The sequence below is a fragment of the Vespula vulgaris genome, chromosome 10, assembly GCF_905475345.1.
Source record: "Vespula vulgaris chromosome 10, iyVesVulg1.1, whole genome shotgun sequence".
Classification (NCBI taxonomy): Eukaryota; Metazoa; Arthropoda; class Insecta; order Hymenoptera; family Vespidae; genus Vespula; species Vespula vulgaris.
In genome coordinates, this window is record NC_066595.1 from 3,401,142 (window position 1) to 3,420,243 (window position 19,102).

At 32.3% G+C, this 19,102-nt stretch overlaps 1 non-coding gene across 1 annotated transcript; it reads right to left on the bottom strand.

The window, feature by feature from the left end:
• Window positions 1-1,070: 1,070 nt before the first annotated feature.
• Window positions 1,071-1,223, bottom strand: LOC127067376 (U12 minor spliceosomal RNA). Its single transcript, XR_007782618.1, has one exon. It is a non-coding gene; the product is annotated as a U12 minor spliceosomal RNA (small nuclear RNA).
• Between the last annotated feature and the right edge of the window lie 17,879 nt (window positions 1,224-19,102).

A 19,102-nucleotide genomic window follows, 5' to 3' on the forward strand; every position in this document is an offset into this window, starting at 1 on the left:
AAACTCGATTTAATTAATTTAATTGATCAAAACTTTGCGTACGATTCCGATGTTCCAATAAATAAATATTAAAATAATAATTTTATTAATTATTGTATAATATATATATATATATATATACACGGATCACTAACATTCTGAATCATCTTCGAATTAGTCACACATAAACGAATAAGAGAAGGAGGAATGACGTAGGTGTTTCAGAGCACAGTAAAAAGGGTGTTAAGTGTTAAGTGTAAACCGAGCATGATCGCAAGCAGGCTCGTTTCAGAATGGAAGGACATCGTTCGGGAATGCACTTATATATCCGATCGCAAAACACACGAACGTGTATACAAACACACACACACACGAAAAAGAGAGTCTGACTCTGGCGACTCCCCAGCTTGCATACCTGCACGCGTCACACTTTTTCCTTTCCTCGATCAATTGGCAAAGTAATTGCTGGATTTCACGGACGCTCCCTAATGGTAGTAATCACAGTGTAAACTCTGTAAGGGGCCTTGTACCCGCCCTCGTCGTTGGTAACGAGAGACGCGTTAAATTTGCTTTTTTCTTCTCTCTTTTTTTTTTTTTTTAAGTTTTTTTACGACCCTCTTTAGCGAGACAACTAACTACCTACTACTATTCCTTCCCTCTCTCTTTCTCTCTTTAAATGGTGTTTATTATTATATATATATATATATACATGTATTGTATGTATGTATGTATGTGTATGTATGTATGTATGTATATTCGTTAAATTTGTGCGTGCAACAAAATTCATTAAAATCCCATTCCGAGAGGTAGGAATTCTCTTCCCCAATTATGTCGTCTTTTTATTAATAATTTTTTTTTTAATAGGTCGCTCAAAGAGTTAAATTTATCTTTGGGTAATATATGTATGAGTATATTAACCGTGTAAATTTTGTTTTTAACATCATGGATAATGTTTAGCAAAATAGAACGAATAATTATCACGACATAATATATAATATATATATATATATATATATGCATGAATGAATTAATGAATTAAATTAATTTTATATTAATTCTTTACATTTTTTGTTTACGGGGGTTCAAATTACGAGGTAGATCGCTTCACCCGGCCACGCGAAAAAGTAGTTCGCGCGGCCATTGGGGACGACCTGTGCCTCTTCAAAAATATGGTCGCTTAATTCGTTAGCATAGCTAAGCGTTACCAAAGCTCTATATTTTCCTTACTCATTAGTTTAAGGCACGATTATACGAGATTTCTCTCGTTCGTTTAAATCCACTTGGATAATGGTTCACTTGCGGGAGAGTAAAACGATGCATTTGCCATCTATCGAATAAACTAGAATACCAAATTATTCGCGCGTTATTTGAACGTTTTAAGAAATAAAAATATTAAATCTATATTATAATAAACGTTTCGATGAATTCATTGAATCCAAATTAAATATTCACCCATATGTATACTTTTTTTCTTTTTTTTTCCTTTTCTTTCTTTCTTTCTTTTTTTTTTTTTTTGATTATTCAACAAATTAATAGTACAAAGTTACGCGACAATCGATATCAAATTTCTTGGTTACGTGTATCTCTTAACGTGCTTATACGAACATGCATACGTATATATATACATACATATGTACAAGTAGATACTTACGTGCTATCTCTCACACGTTTGATATACTCGATGATTAGTAATTAGTATTAAATTCTAAACGGTCACGTGACTTGTCTACCTATCCAAGTAGAAACTTTCGATCTCGGGTTTCGATTAATATCGAGAAAACTACCTGCGACATGTTATATTGTCGAAAGTGCGATTTCCCTTTTCTCTCTTTCTCTTTATATTTTTTTCTCTTTCTCTCGTTTTCCCTTTAAAGATTCCCTCTCAGCCATCCAGACCTCAGTTTCCCAGCAATGCTGCCGCTTGTACATATGTACATACACTCTCCAACAGTCTAGTCGGAATCCTTCGCAGCTTTGAATTGTGTAGCGGCGTGTATCCTACCGAATGCACCCTCTCTATTCGTACGAGTTAATGCTCTCTCTCTCTCTCTCTCTCTCTCTCTCTCTCTCTCTCTCTCTCTCTCTCTTTCCCTCTCTGTGTTTCTCTCTCTCTCTCTCTCTCTCTGTCTCTGAATCTTTGGGAAGCTGCATTTCGTCGATAGTACTACAAACCCACGAACGTTACTTCACAACGCGCATGTTCTTTAAATTATTACTGGTGTAAGTTGCTTATTTCTTTTTGTTTATTATATATATATATATATTGTTATTATATATATATAAGCATATTTTTTTACTTTATACTTTTGCAATGTTCGTGTTTTCTTTCTTTCTTTTTTTTCTTTTTTTTTTTTTTTTTAATTTAATTTAATTTAATTTAATTGTACTTTTATACAGAATTCGGGAAAATGCTCGAGTCTTTGTATCGCCATAAACTTTATATCGAAATTCTAAATCCACGATTTTCTTTTCTTTTCTTTTCTTTTCTCTTTCTTCTTTTCTAAGCGATTCCTTAATTTTTTGTTTATCATCGTAAAAAAATAATTACGATTTCAGTTCGGATCATTAGCTTGCTCGGCTGATTTTTTTTTTTTTTTTTTTTTTTTTTATTGGAATATGATTTTGTAAATGATAATAAATATATAAACAGTAGAAGATAAAAAGAAGTAAATTATGGGTATCCATGATAAAAGAAAAAAAGCTTTTATAATCTCGGATATCTCGGTCACTGGTTGAAAAAGAATAGAAAAAGAGGAAAAAGATGAAAATGTTTACATTTGCTTTGTAGAGTCGTGCAGATTTTTTTTAATAAATTTTTTTCTAACATCGAGCGAGATATTTACTTGGACATTTTATATGTACATACATACATACATACATACATACATACATACATACATACATACATATATACATACATACATACATATATATATATATTTACAGTATTTTAAACGTTGTGTTTCCAAACGTAAACGACTTGTTTATATAAAATCTTCTCCTGCTATTAACGATGAGAAAAGAAGGGATTACTTACGTTTAGGGAGATATTAAAATGCATAAGAAAAACGAAAAAAGCAAATAGAGAGAGAGAGAGAGAGAGAGAGAGAGAAAAAGAGAGAAATAGATACAGATACAGATAGATAAAACGAAAGAGATAGAACAGACCGAGCGAGCGAGAGAGAAAGAGAAAGAATACAACGGGTGGTTGCGTTGAAACGAGAGATAGGGCGAGTATTTAAAGTTGAGAATTTCTCGGGTTATTTCGAATGTAAATTCGTGGATGGCTAACGAAGCCAATGTCGAACGCGGAAAACGAAACTCTTCTCTCCTTCTCCCATTTTCTCCTTTTCTCTCTCTCTCTCTCTCTCTCTTCTCTCTCTTTTGCGCAGGCTCACGAAACCGGTAGCACTCGTAGGAGGACGTTTCGTCGAGTTTCCAAGAGTAAAGCTTTTCGCATCGTCTAATGCACAGCTGCTCCGGGGAGGAAGCTGCACGATGCCACCCTAAATAACGAGGGACGCAATTTGTCGTCGCGTGCAAAATTAAAACGCCCACTCCTCTCTCGTTCCACCTCGCTTACTTCTCGCCGGCATGGCTTCTCTCTCATCTCTCTCTTTTTCTCTCTTTTTTTCTCTCTCTTTCTATCTTATACACAATTGTGAATAATAGTGGCTGCTACTGCCATACCTCTCACGAGTATCCCTTTTCGTTATATCGATGTGACTTGAGTCATCGGTAATTAAAACTAACTGTTATGGAATATCATGTTAATTGTCGATAATTGAAGCCCTTCGTTGAGAGGGCTGCGATTAAAAAATTATTGTAGGTATGTTGACGTTTAATGTAGATTTATTATATTCCATGCAATAATCTGGGTTATAATTTTTCGTTAGAATTTATTACAAGATCCTGATAATGTTATTTCTTTCACACTTTTTATAATATTTTTTTTTTATAAGTATGTGTGTGTATATATATATATAAACTTTCTTTCCTTATAAATTTATCTTATATATTTAGAAAAATAAAGCATGCAGCAAAGGGTTGCATTCACGTCGGTTTATAACGGTATAACAATAATTTTTCATTGATAGCAGCGTTACTTTTTTTTCTTTTTTTTTTTTTAGTTTGTAGTTTTACAATCTGCAAAAGAAAAAAGAAAATGATGGGAGGAATAGTCCAATAAGATTAATTGACTTTTAAAATCACCTGGAAATCTTTTCGATTTATCTTGTCTGACATTAAATTTATTTTTTTTATTTTACTCTTTTCTTTTTTTTTTTGTCCTCCAATAATTCTTGGAAACCATAAATCATGCCTTGTAAACGATATTACGGTCGTTTGAATAATATTTATGGTCATTCAAATAGAATTTATATATCGTCGTTTAAACGAATTTTTTCAACGAGATAGATATAAACGCGTGATAGTATTATACTTTATATAATAGAATTATTACTTTTATATCATACTCGTCTGTTTTATCTATAAAAATTCTAAAAGCAAACGCTTACAGGAAGTTTCCTTTCCTTTCGTTAAAGGATAAGGATGCCTGACGAATTTTCTTTGAAGTTGCCGCTTTTTAGTCGGCGTACCGATAATAACGTTTATTCGACTAAATATATTCGACGAAAATGTATATTCTTGTATACGTATTATATATATATATATATACATATGAATGCAGAATAATATAATATTGACACGAATATTGAATTTAATATTTACGCGATTATAGTTATGTTAGCTTATCCTTCTACACAAACGCATACACGCTTACACACGAAATATATTTTGTTACAATTTTCGTAAAATAATTGTCGATTTTTGTCGTTGCAAAAAAGAAGAAAGAAAGAAAGAAAGAAAGAAAGAAAGAAAGAAAAAAAAATTACAAAAAAGAATTCTTGCCTCTTCTTTCCCTTTTTTATTTTTTCTCTTTCTTTTCTCTTCTTTTTCGAAGTACACGAATACCCTTAAAAGTATATTCCCCTAAGATTCCGTGGGAGTTAGAATTCGCGAAAGAAGAATATATCGTCAAAGTTGGATATAGGTGAGCGAATAGGGGTGTGTGTAAGTACGCGTGCGTCTAGCACGAGACGTCGTTTTGCATACAAAGTAGTTAGGGTGTTACTCATCCCAGGGAAGGAATAATCGAGACTCGTTTTCACCTTTACATAGGTATTTGTGTGTGTGTGTGTGTGTGTGTGTGTGTGTGTGTGTGTGTGTGTGTGTGTGTGAATAGAAGCGTGTGTGGGTTTAGGATATTCTTGTCTCTAAGTGGTCGTTCACACTACCGACATACTTATACACAGGTATGCACACAGGTATGCATATGCAGATATGGGTGTACGCACAGACACGTAGGAAGATAGATATATAGATAGATAGGCACATATACATAGGCTTCATTTATTTTCTCTCTTTTTCTTCTTCTTTATCGTTGATGCAAGAGATGTAAGAGAAAAAAGAAAGAGAGAGAGAGAGAGAGAGAAGAGGATATAAAAGAGGGTGTATATCCCCACAGGTGCTTACGAAGCATCTTTCTCTGTAGCTTTAATATCTCTTTCTCCCTCACTCTTTCTGTCTCTGTCTGTCTTTGTTTGTCTACTCTATATATGTGTGTGGATATATATATGTATATATGTATAGGTATATATTGATACATAGACGTATAACGTTCCTTGTCAGCGGCTAATTATTACAACACCCTAACCCTTGTATGGTGGTAAATGTAAACCATATATTCGAGAGAAATAACTATCGAAATTCGCATGTTCTCTGTAATATCTAGATGAGGGTAATCTTGGGGGATGGTAGTTTAACCCGTCTTGTTTATTATTAGTTCGGTATTACTCTGATAGACGAGAACATGGTAATAACGTTATGTTATAGGTATTAGTTATTATCATATTTACATAATATCTACATACACATACAACCACGAATACGAGTTCAATTTCATTTTGTAAAAGGAGAATTAAATTTTTCGTATATTCCTTTTTTCTTTTTCTTTTTTTTTCTCTCTCTCTTTTTTTTTTTTATATATATATATTACTTACACGTATACACGAACAAAGTTCGGAAACGGGACGAAAACGAAGTGAATATTAAATGTTTTGAAATTTGGAAATAGTAATAATGCCAGCAGTAAAAATAACAACAACAACCATAATAATAATAATAATAATAATAATAATAATAATAATAATAATAATAATAATAATAATAATAATAATAACGAAGTTTACATGAAAGTAGTCGTGCACTTCATTAGGAAATGTATTTTGATTTAGATTTGAAGGTAAAATTAATGAAACTCTGGAGCACAGCAATTACGAGCATAAAGCTCGAATAGGATTTGAAAGCTCACAGACGAAACTAGGTCGGTCGATTGTACAGTTTTTATTGTTTTCTCTCTCTCTCTCTCTCTCTCTCTCTCTCTCTCTCTCTCTCTCTTTATATATATATATATACCTATGCATATTTTTCACTTATCCATATTACTATGTGGACGAGTAATTTTCGACGAAATTAAACGAAAAGACGAACGCAAGTCGAGAAATTATTGTCGTTAGTAACGCAAGGATCGTTATAAAGTAATAAAAAAAAATAAATAAGAAGGGTAGAAGGGTGGGAGAGAGGAGGGTGAAGGTAAAAAGGTGTTGAAAAAGAAGGAAAAGGAAGGTGTTACGAAACGAAATCGAGAACATCCTGTGTATTTTATATATATATATATATATATATATATATATATATATATATATACTCGACATCTGCGAAAAGAAACATAGGCTTACTTTAAAATCTCATTTCATAGATTATAAACTCTAATTAAAATATCATCATTTCCGTATATACCGTTGGAGATCCGTTCGTTAACAAGGTAACACCGTTACCAAACGCAAGATAATTGGATTACGTTGGCGTGACGAAAAAGAGAACAAAGTACAAAAACGAAAAAAAAAAAATAGAAAGAAGTAAAGGAAAGAAGGAAGGAAGAGAAAGAGGAAAAAATTCTTGTTTTTTATCCTTTCTTTTTTTTTTTTTTCTTTTTAAGTAACAAAGTAGAAAAGTTGGAAAGTTTTGTTGTTAATTCCTTACGAAGAGGAGATATTATAGATCACTCTATAATACAGAAACGATCGAAAGTTATACTTTCGAGTCTAAGCAATAAATCGATAAAGTGCAGAACCTTTGATATCTCTCTCTCTCTCTCTCTCTCTCTCTCTCTCTCTCTCTCTCTCTCTCTCTCTCTCTTTATCTCTCTCTCTGTCTTTCTCTCTCTCTTTTTCTCTCGATGGTCGATGGCATTATGGCGAATGCACACGTGCGGAGAACGTGATATTATACTCGTCGTGCCTGTTAATAGTTCGATATTCGATATGCTCTTTCGAGAGAAGTCGTTCGAAGGCATAATGATGCAAACGATATCGATCTATTGCAAAAATAGTTTCTCTAAAAATACCATATATGTATAGTATTTCTATAAAAATGAAATTTCTCGGCTAAAAAAAAAAAAAGAAAAGTAGAAGTAAAAAGAAAAAGGGAAAAAGAAAGAAAGGAATTGGAAATTATTAAACGATTCGATGGAATCTCGAAGATACCAAAAAAAAAAGGAAAAAAAAAAGAAAAAAAAGTACTCACCGCGTATCTAAGAATTTTCGAAAATTAAGTTGATTGTTAGGTGCTGATGTTTCTGAACGCGAAACATGAAAGTTCCTAAGCAATAATTCTTTTTTATCTATCGACCTGTTTCTCTAACAGATAATTTTCTAATATTTGTATAATTTGGATGATAAAAAAAAATAAACACGCACACATATTTCTTTCAAAATGTTCGAAAACAAAGTTGATCGTTTAACTTGACGACGTAATTATTTGCTTGCATACGTTTCTATTTAATGCAAACAGGAAAGTGACGCTAGTTGGTAACCATTTTTTGTTGTTTCTTTTTTCTTCCTGTTCTTTTTTCTTCCTTTTTTCTTTCTTCCTTTCTTTACCTATTTCCCTCTCTCTCTCTCTCTCTCTCTCTCTCTCTCTCTCTCTTTCTCTCTCTCTCGCGAGAAGTAAGTACGTGCTATTTGCGTAATGTCATTGAGAGTGGATAAAGACCGTCTGTGTCCGTTCGCTTACGACCACTGTACCCGTTTGCCGTAATTTTCTCTTTATTACAGTGAATTTCCTGGCTAAGTTATATACAGAGAAAGAAAGAGAGAGAAAGAGAGAGAAAAAAAGAGAGAGAATATAATGTCGAAGGAACGGAGTCGATCGAAACGGATAAATCGTTTAAAGAGAACGTTTCTCTGCAGTCTTGCTATATTATCATTCGATAGATCGTCCTTGAAGTATATATATATATATATATATACATACACGTGTGTATTTCTAACAATTAGTCCGTTTATGCACGTGAATAATCATTAATCGTGTCTTCTTTACGATTAAGTCTCTCATAGAAGCTAAACTATTGCTAATTCAACTGATTGATATCTAAACGCTGAACGTTTAATACTATCTACTTATTAATAACCCACGTATATTAATAACACCCATTATTATTACTTTCAATCGTGTTATCATTCCATATCTCGATGATGGATTTTCCTTCTTCGGAATCGAACGGAAAAATAAGAAAAGAGAAGAAAAGAAAAAATAATAGAGAAAAAATGTAGGAAGAAGAAAAAAGATTATATATATTTTTTTGCTCTCTCGTTTTTTTTATTGGCCCGTTCGACGTGAACGAAGTGGCATATCCGTTGTGGGGTCGATGAGTCCACAGGGGACTCGCCACACGAAATTGATTTTCGACGATGCATCGTTTGAAGAGTTGCCAGAATACCGTGGCGCCGATATTTTCTATCCAATCCCCTTCTCTCCCTCTTTTACACCCCCTTTCATCCCCTTTCATCCCCGTTTACTTCACCTGTCTCTCTCTCTTTCTCTCTCACTATATATATATATATATATCTTTCTCTCTCTCTCTCTCTCTTTTTCTCTATCCAACATAAACCAACACAACCTTCAGCTCTTTGACGCACAACCGAGCGGAAATTTTGCATCGTACCCCTTTCCGCAAAACGACCACACGTTTGTGGCTAATTATACGAACAAACTAATATGAAAAAAGAGAGAGAGACAGATAGAGACAATGCAAAAGAAAAAAAATAATTTTCTTTCCACATTGTTCCTTTTTCTTTATCTCTAATTCCCTTTTTCTTTTTTTTACTTTTTCTTTTTCTTTCTTTCTTTTTTTCTTCTTTTTTTTTTTTTCCCTAGAACCGCCAACAAGTACGCACACAAAGAGAGCTAAAATACCTCGTTATCACTGAAAATCCTTTTTATCTTAACCGACAAAAGAATTTCACAAAATACAATCATTTCTACGTCGTTTAACGCTAAATCGAATGTTACGCCACGGAGATTTCGTTTCCTGTAACGGTCGTTAACGCACTATGATTTTTTATACTTTTTTCTTCTTCTTCTTCTTCTTCTTTTTGTTTTTCTTTTCTTTTCTTTTTTTTTTATTTCATTTTACTTTCGTTTCCTTTTATGTCTATCCTTTTTTCTTTCTCTTTCTTCCCTTTGCAAGAATTAATTTCCGAGACAAAGGAAAGTAGAGGATCGATGAGATATACGCGTATGTGTGCGAAATAGAAACGTCCAATCGAATTTCTCTTCTTCAAAATTTTTAAATCTGAAGAGTGAATAGACGCGTTAAAGGATTAAAGGTAATTAAGGTCGAACGATTAAAAGTTTTTATCGTCTGTACGATAATATCATCTTTTTCTTTCTTTTTTTCTTTTTTTTGTGTCATCACAAAACAGAATAAGGTAAAAGTTTTCTTCGGTTGATATTATTGGAATCAATCGCTCCTGTTTCGAGACTTTGCAGGCTTAATTTTTGTTCTTTTTTACTTCCTTTCTTCTCTTTCTTTTTTTTTTCAATTTTTTCATCGACTTTTTTATCTAGGATTATTTTATCTAGGATTTTATCTAGGATTTTTCAGAAGATATAGATGCACGTCGATGCTTTTAACAGATCGTGTTTACTTATTCCTTTTTTTTTTTTTTTAAATCTCGAAACATCTTTTTGCGATTTGAAAGTTTCGATACGAGATGTAACATTTTCCGTTCAGGCGTATCGATTCGCACAAATTGTCGTGAGATATATGATGAAAGAAGGAGAAGAAAAAAAAGTGTACAAGTTAGAAAGAGATAGAGATAGATAGACGAATAGATAGATAGATAGATGGATGGATAGATGGATGGATAGATAGACAGGTAAATGAATGGATAGAGAATAAAAGGGAACACGTTTGAAACTTGACTGGAATTATACTTTCTCATATACTGATATCGAGTATGAGAATCGTTCCCACCGTATCGTTTATTGCTCTTAAACGTACTTTATATTGTTTCCGAGTGAAAGCACGCTTCTATAATACTATGTACATATATACGATAGTAGAAGCAATTCGCAGGCGTTCAAGCGAAAGGAAATGTTGAAAATCGGAGGAGATCTTGTATATCGAATTATATACACTATAGGGAGAAAGCGATATATGTAGGTATGCATGTATCTTTTTTAATCCCTATTTTCTTCATTCTACATTTTAAATGACGTAAATGAATGTATCTCAGATAAACAAGTAAAAATAATAATAAATAACTTATAAAAGATGAGAAAGAATTTATTAAATTATAGTAGTCAAATCTTTTTGTGAAATTTAAAAGATTTGATAATCTTGTTACACGGTTTTTTTTTTTTTTAATGTCTTCTAGTTCTATAATACATGTTGTATTATAAAATTGTATCTTTTTATTTATATTATTTACTATATATATATTATACGTAGACACACATATACAGATTCTATATATAGCATTTACTAAATCGAACCGTGGGAATCGAGGGTCAATAAAACAAGACACTCTATTTCTTTCTTTTTTTAGCTCTCTCTCTCTCTCTCTCTCTCTCTCTCTATATATATATATATATATATATATATATATATATATATATATGCTATATGAACTCTTCGTTTGTTCATGTTTCAGTTCCACGATAGTTATGACAGAGATTGCATAACTTGAACTGTTAAAGTGACACGAATCAGGTGCGATTCACGTGTCGAGAATAATAATAAGCTGTTAATATACCAACTTTGGGAGACCTGTACCGTTATGATAATTACGTTGTATAGATCGATACTATTTTTTATGATAATGATCGTTCCTCATTCATTCTCAAATTAGTACTATTCAACTTAATTTATATTCTACATGAGTAATTATTAACTACGTTAATACTACGTATTCTTTTCCTACAAATTTCTTTTGCAATGAAAAGAAATCTATTTATTTTAGCCATTCCAAGAATTATTCACGTTACAAGAGATAATAATTATCGACTGTTAATCAATAGTTATTATTTTTATTATTATTCTTATATAAATCATTCTACGTCTTAATGTTACATTTTATTTTGATACTTAATTATTACTCTCTCCGATATATAGTCCGATTATCTAAGTATAATAACAGTATTTCTTGGATATTGACGGGAAAGGAGGAAAATTTAACAAACGAATTAGAAAGGTAAAGTGCATCGTGGCGTGTAATTTACATCGACTTCAGGTCGCGCATTCTTAAGAGTGTAGGTGTTCGAGTCTTTTTGCTGGCGCAAACTGTGGAAACAGCACCTGTTTACTTTCTAATCTAATAAGACGACTCGGCCGACTTAGGGCCGAGTGTGTAATTAATTTTTTATTTATTTATTTATTTATTTATTTATTCCTTATCTTAAGAATAGATCGCAGTGATGAGTCAACAGCAACGAGACATTTCTCTCGATCCTTGATCATTCGTGACTTCTTCGTTCGTGGCGATGATTCATTCGTACGATTACACCAGGTTACAAGAGACGCATACTGAAGTAGTAGTATCGTTTATATTTTATTTATTAACTGTATATGTCGGATTGGCCAATAAGTGACGTCAGAATGTTTTTTTTATGGACATATGTGTGTGTAGGTATATATGGAAGTAGGGGGAGAGAGAGAGAGAGAGAGAGAGAGATAAATATTACATCTAAATGCTAAATAATTAAATAATAAATAGTAAATAATGTATATTACACCTGAATGAATAATTTATTCATTATTTTTTATTAAAATTATCGAGCAGAACGTAATACCTTTCGACTAATCGCTAATTGGTGTATATATATATATATATATATATATATATATATGCATGTGTATAAAAAAAATGTTTCAAATAGCTCTGAGATATTTAATCTCTCCTTCTCTCTCTTTTTCTCACAAACTCGCTCTACTTTATGCGATCAATCCGATCGGTATAAGACAAGTGCCACGTAATTTATTTAAGAATCTTAAAAAAGAAATGAACAAGGAGAAAGTAAGATTTAGATGGAATGAGAAAAAAGAGATGGATAGATCGTAGGGCTATGTTCTTATCTTGGTAGGAATTGTTGGATAGATAAAAAAGAAAGAAAAAAGAGTGAAAAAAAGAAAGGAAGAAAGAAAATGCACCGTCATGGTGAAATATCCATTGCGAAGGGATAATTTGCCATTTTATTTCTTAGTAACTTTCAACGTTTATGGTGGTGGTAGTAGCGAAGGTCGGGGACGTGACTATAGTGGTGGTACTAGTATATCGATGGTGTTGATGGTGGTGGTTGGTGGTTGGTGGTGGTGGTGGTGGCCATTATCAGCGTGTCTTGAAACGGCAAGGAAAATGCACGGCGTAATCCGTGCCATAAAGATACCAGTCTCTTTTTCTTTTTCTTTCTTTGTATCCTTTCTTCTTTCCTTTCTTTTCTTCCGTAATTCCTTTTCTCTGTTTCCTTTACCTTTACCTTTACTTTTACAATTTATAAGTTATAGTCGCTCCAGGTGAAAAGTGATCTATCTTTGAACGTATCTGTGAAACTACGAGCTTAAACTTCTCTTAGACATCTTGGAATTTTCTTTAACATTATTACGTTTAGGATATAGTTTATCGTTCGAACAATATTCTGTCACATTTTATTTTCTTCCTCTTTGATTTAATTTTTTTGGATTTTGATTTTAATTTTTATTCTTTTTTTCTCCTCCACCCTTTTTTTTTAATTTGAGAGATAAAATTATCCCGATTTTAATTCTCCTTAATTTACTTATTATTATTAATTTTTTTTTTATTATTATTATAAATGTACACAGTGGTGTATATTCAGGAAATAGGACGTTATCGTGATTACATTTATATTCGTGTTAAATAATTTTTTTTTGTTTTGTTTTAGATAATTTTCTTTTTTTCTTATCTCGTCACATCCTTTACAAGCTGATATCAATAACAATAATACTAATTATTGTTATTATTATTATTTGTATTGTAGTTATAAGGCGTAGGTATGTGTGCATTGACTTATATGTTAATATATACCGAAACAAGGTCCTTTTGTTCTCCATATGAGAACATTGGGCTGACGCACTGCGGTTGTTACTACTTGGATCGTCGAGTCACGAATCTTCACCATAAATATTCTAAAATCTTTAAATCAACTTAGAGAAAGAGATAAATGTAGATAGATTTGATATAAAATGAGACACCCCAGCGATTATTCACGATGATCTATGCATTTTACATATAAAATCATTTTAAAGATTCTGAAATTTTCTTTTTGAAAAAGATTCGTTGAGGACTCAATCGATCTAGTCATAGTACTTACTCCTTTCGTTTAGCATCGACCATTATCGAGAAACGTGCTAAACGAAGTATACTCAAGTTAACGAACTTAAATCAATATTTTTGGGGATCATTTTTTTTTATTATTTTATTTATAGGGTAGATAAAAAAAATTATTCTAGACGAAGGTCGTAAAGTTTTTAGCGAAAGGGGATAAAAAGTCTAAACAAGGATCAAGAGTCGTTAGACAGTCGTTGACAAAAGTCTCTTGGCGAGGGTCAAAAGTTCCCGTGATGATTTTTTTTTTTCTTTAATCAAGGACTCTTTTTTTCGAGAATACTTTTTAATCTAAACTTCAGGCTTCTCAAGTCCGACCTTGCAAGTCCAGCTCGTGTTTTTACAAATTGAGAAAAAAAAAGAAAAGAATGAGCTTAAAAATTTATCCGAGAAAGAACGATCGATTTTTTTTCTCTTTTTCCTTTTTTTTTTCTTTTTTAAATCACTCAGAAACATTTGAAAATCCCCGTGCAACTTTTGATCCGTCCTAGATTCCTAACTCATTAATATCCTTTTTCTTGTATTTATTTATTTTTCTCTTTTTTATTTTTTACTTTTTTTCACACACCATCCTGACTTCCTTAACGATCAGCGAAGAATAAACGAGTCCAAACGATTCTACTTATCTTTTATCTCTTTTTTTTCTAATTTCTTTTTCTTTATCCATTTCTTTTTCTTTCTTTCTTTCTTTTATATCGCACGATTTAATATTGCTTTTCTTTGGCCGTCCATTCGTTCGTCCGTTCGTTCGTTCGTTCGTTCGTTCGTTCGTTCGTTCGTTCGTTCGTTCGTTCGTTACCTTAGCTCATCTGAAATCGTTCGTTCTATCGTCGTCGTTTCCGTTGCTCTACAACCGCACAATTACTCGGCTTCCTATATTTTACGTTTCTCAGCGGAGTCTTGAAATGAGTTTTCGGAATTATCGGAAGTGGGAGGAAGTCGATGGAGACTCGACGTTCCCTTTGTTCATGAATGCCATTCGTTCGTTCGTTCGTTCGTTCGTTCATACATACATACATACATACATACATACATACATACATACATACATACATACATACATACATACGTTCATTCGTTAATGTTTCTTCGACGGGATAATCGAGATTTTACGAGTTCGGTTTCGATTCTTAAAACGTCCATATCGTCGATTTCAAGTTTGCCTAGAATTACGTTCCTCAGGAATTAAATTCAAATACTCTATTCTGAAGAATTAACTCGAACTATATCGAAGGATTTATCAAAAGTATAAATTATTATTATAATGTTCGATTATCGATCGGAGTAGAATTTTTTTTCTTTTTTCATCTTCTTCTTCTTCTTCTTCTTCTTCTCTTTTTTTTAAATGGCGATAGGGAGGAGCGAGGGAGATAGTGGAAAGAAAAAAATTATTGAGAAGAAGGGAGAACGAACGATGATAAAATCACGTCGGATTCTTTTTGTCTACTTTCTTTTTTCGTCCTTTCTATTTTTTCTTTTCCTTCTTTTTTCTTCCTCCCTCTTCTTTTCTTTTCTTTTTTTTTTCCTTTTTCTTCTTCTACTTTTTTTTTATTCTTGCAAGTAGAACGTTGAACGCGCGTAAAAGACAACTCAAGCGCAATAAGTGGACGGCACTCCTTTATCCGTTGCTTCCCAACATACTCAACGTACTACTTCAACGCAGTGCTTGCCTTTGTACGATCCATTCCAACCTCGGAATTTCTCTCATTTCTCTCTCTCTCTCTCTCTTTTCTTTTTTGCCTTTTTTATATGGAGAGAGAGAGAGAGAGAGAGAGAGATTAGAGAGGAGAGAATTTAAAAATTTGGATTACAACATTCCGTATCGATTTCACCTTGGCCAGAGACGAGAAAATTTTTCTTACGGCTTTCTCCAGGGAATTATTTTCTTTTCCTTTCTTTTCTTTCTTTCATTTCTTTTTTCTTTCCTCTTTTTTCATTTTTTTTTTATTTCGTTTATTTTCCCTTCCTTCTTCTTTCTCGATCTTTTTCTCTCTCCTCTCGGTAATCTCTTAATTTCTATTTTAAGGTAAATGGTCACAGGCGTGTATTGCCGTCACGTTCGCGAAGGAAAGCTCGTAGGCGGCAGTTTACTGTAAGAGACCGAAAAAGATGGAGTTTCTACTCTGGCAAATAGAAAATCGATTCCCAGGAGCGCTTGCGTTTTAACGGAACGTACCGACTAACTTATTTACCTTCTTCGGCTCGTTTATCACCAATAATTTTCAACTACGACGACGGATTTTTAAGAAAAAGAACCAGATAGAAATAGATAGAGATAAATAGATTAAATGGAGTTCAAATCTGATCATTCGGACGAGCCAGTCGTGTCAGTTTTTTTCGTTAAAAGAAAATTCGTTTCTAACTTAATAAAAGATTATCGCCATTTTGATCGAATAATTAAAAGCGTTTTGCTATGTCGGTTCTTTTCCTTTTTTTCTTTTTCTTCTTCTTTTTTTTTTTATTAAATGTCTATTATTAACGTTGTCAATTTAGTTTGAAAAATGTTCCGTAGTACTCCGGATCGATTTCGTTGAATTAGGTCGAATGAAATATTTAGGTACTCTACGAGTACGAGAGGCTAGGGGAGAATGGTGGTGGTCTGTGATCCGAGTAAGTGAAAATAACTCGACCTCATTCACCTATGACACGCGTGTTCAAGATTACAACGTATTTTACCTGCTACGTAAGAAATAAAATTATATACTCGCTAACCTCTTCTTCCTCTTCTTCCTCTTCTTTTTCTTCTTTTTCTATACCTAATAATAATAACAATAACGTTTATCCGATAATATCTAACGTTAAATAATAAGAATACTAATAATAATATCAATAGTAAAATTGTGTTAAAAGGATGAAAAATAGAATAGAAAAGAAAAAATCATTGTCCCCATCGAGTTAGTAACATCATTTGTTTCGGAAATATTGTTTCTATCAACTAAAGAATAAAAGTCGATAGAACTGTTCTCGTCTAATTAGTCCAATTAGTAGACCGAACAACTATACGTATGTATGTATACTCGCGCGATCGTAATTACGAGCTAATTAACGTGCTTCGTGGTTTGTATTCTCTCTCTCTCTCTCTCTCTCTCTCTTTCTGAATCTGTACCATTTTTCCAATTCTCTTCCTCCTCCTCCTCCTCCTCTTTATTTTCCACTCTTCCTACTTTATTTCTATCTCTCCTTTTTTGTTCTTTTTTCTTCTCATATTTTTTTTTCTTTCTTTCTTTCTTTTTCTTTTTTGTTTCAATCGCTTGTTACTAACATCCTACATACCGTCGAACGGTAGGTAGATGCACCAGCACCGATGCGAATTGCATCGTCCACGGCGAAAGCAATATTGTCGGCCATTAGCGTAATGGGCTCCCGCCATTGGGTAGTTGGTGTCGTCGAACAAGGGTTACACCATGTAAAGATAATAACGCGTTTCTGCTTCGTACGATGCCGTGCAGTACCGTGCATCGATATGAGCGTACGATTAATTGCATTAAAGCCGACTCGATTAATGAAAATTGTAATGCATTGCGTCGGACCTAATAAATACAAGCAAAGACTTTCGACTATGTGCTTTATGGGAAAGGTATGGGGTTGAGTGGGATAAGGGGAGAATGATTACGTCTAGGGTGTTAAACGTAAACATTTAACGATCTCTTTTTTCTTTCTTTTTTTCTTTTTTTTTTTTTCTTTCTTCTTCCCCCTCGTTTCTTTTCATTTTTTGAAAGATCGCGTCTTCTAAAAGAGAATATCTTGAAAAAGAAGATAATAATAATAATGTCGTCCTGTTTAATTTCATATTTCGATGTAATAATTAAAAGATTATGTATAGGATAAGGATATTACTTATTAAAAATATATATAAATAATATATAAAAATAATTATTTATATATATAACAATATATATTTTTATATATTATTTTTTAAGTAAGATTTATATCCGCTGATTTTATTTATTATATATATATATATATATATATATGTAATATGTAAATAGATAATTAACATAAAATATAATCACAACACGAAAATGAAATAAATTAAAGATATAGTATGTAAAATGATTAATTGAATTACGAAATAAATTCATAAAACATAATTACATAAAAAAAGAAAAAAATTACTCCGTATTTTACACGAAGGTATAACGTACAATATATCGAGCCAATTAACGTAATTGCAAACAAAAATAAATAAAGTAACTTTATCTACTTACATACATTAAATACATATATTAAATAGGGAATTATTTCGAATAAAATATAATATATTTCATTGATTTTAACGTTCTGGAGAGTAACGCGTTAAGCTCGTTCGATTTTTCATTCATCTTTTTTTCTCTTTCGAGTAAGCTTGTTGTTAATTCGTGTACGAGTTATCATTACCGTAATTATAAAGATGACTGTGGTAATGGTGGGAAATGATGATGATGATCGTGGTGGTAGAGAGCTTAATTAATTACTCGACTCGATATATTTTCGATCCAATTTCCCTCTGGATCGGTATTACGCACGTGTTCCATCATATGCATATATACACCCTGATATATGTACATATATAGTAGTAGATATATTGTTCCCTTTACTAATCCCTCAACCCTCTCGTCCTCAACCATTTCACCCTCTCTCTCTCTCTCTCTCTGCACATGGAAGGTGGTTGATATTACGATGTATCAACCGCAGGTATTCCCACGTCAAATCGGCTCGTGATTGGTGTCTCGAATGGCGTTATCTTGTCTGACAATTTGTTACTTAGCTTTCGTTAATTAACGATCGTTCGATTATATTATATTTTTTTTCCGAATTTAACAATGAATCCTTGTCTTTCTTTTTCTTTTTTTTTATGTCTATCGTTAAATCGATGAATCGATTTTTTGGAAAAGAAGGAAGTAAAGGAATAAATAATTGTCAGTAAACAAACATCTAAATTGCACGATAGGTATAATGCATTTTATATAGATATTTCGAATAATAAAATGAAAAAATTTTTTTGTCGTAGATCGAAAGATATACTAGAGTATACTATTATTATTATTATTATTATTATTATTATTATTATAGAATCTTTAGATTGGATATTTTAATATTATCAAATGATATACGTACTTTCGCGATCTTTTTGTCGCATATATATGTTTTATAATATTCTTATTTTCCTTTTGCATCGATATGTTAAATATTCTCGAATTAACTCTTCTGTCAATCCGATGATCGTTAATACAACAACAGCGTAACATTTACTTCGTTTTATTTCGATTATTGATATATAAAAAAAAGAAATGGCAAATAAAAAATCTCTACCATCCCAATATTCCCAATAAATTTTCTCGATAATTGGATGTTGGTTATCAGTCAGCGACCGATTTAAGCTTCGTTATAAAACA